The following is a 371-nucleotide window of genomic DNA, read 5'->3' as shown; positions in this document are numbered from 1 at the left end:
ATTGTATCAGTGTAATTTTGTCACTTTTCATTGTGCAGTTGTCGTATTATATGATATCTTTATACTACATATTTCATAATTTGCATTTTAATTACGTGAATGTGTTATTAATGCTTCTTGTAATAACGTCGGCATATAACCTTAATAGGGTTCGTAATAATGATGTGAACTGAGAGTATGACAAAACCTTACTTGATTTTACCAGACTTGAAATATATAGGAAGTCTTCTCAATAATTGTCTCCTGTCCTGTGCAAATATCAAACTGATCACGTGATTCAGTGTCCCACAAAATGCATACAAAATATACAGCGTAATTTACTTCCCGCTTGGGTTGGTTGCTATTGATTTCTTCTTTCTGCAATAGCCAAA

This window comes from Sinohyriopsis cumingii, unplaced genomic scaffold (assembly GCF_028554795.1).
Source record: "Sinohyriopsis cumingii isolate HCF-2022 unplaced genomic scaffold, ASM2855479v2 utg002277l, whole genome shotgun sequence".
NCBI lineage: Eukaryota > Metazoa > Mollusca > Bivalvia > Unionida > Unionidae > Sinohyriopsis > Sinohyriopsis cumingii.
The sequence above is the reverse complement of the archived record's forward strand: the minus strand, read 5'-3'. Positions refer to the sequence as shown.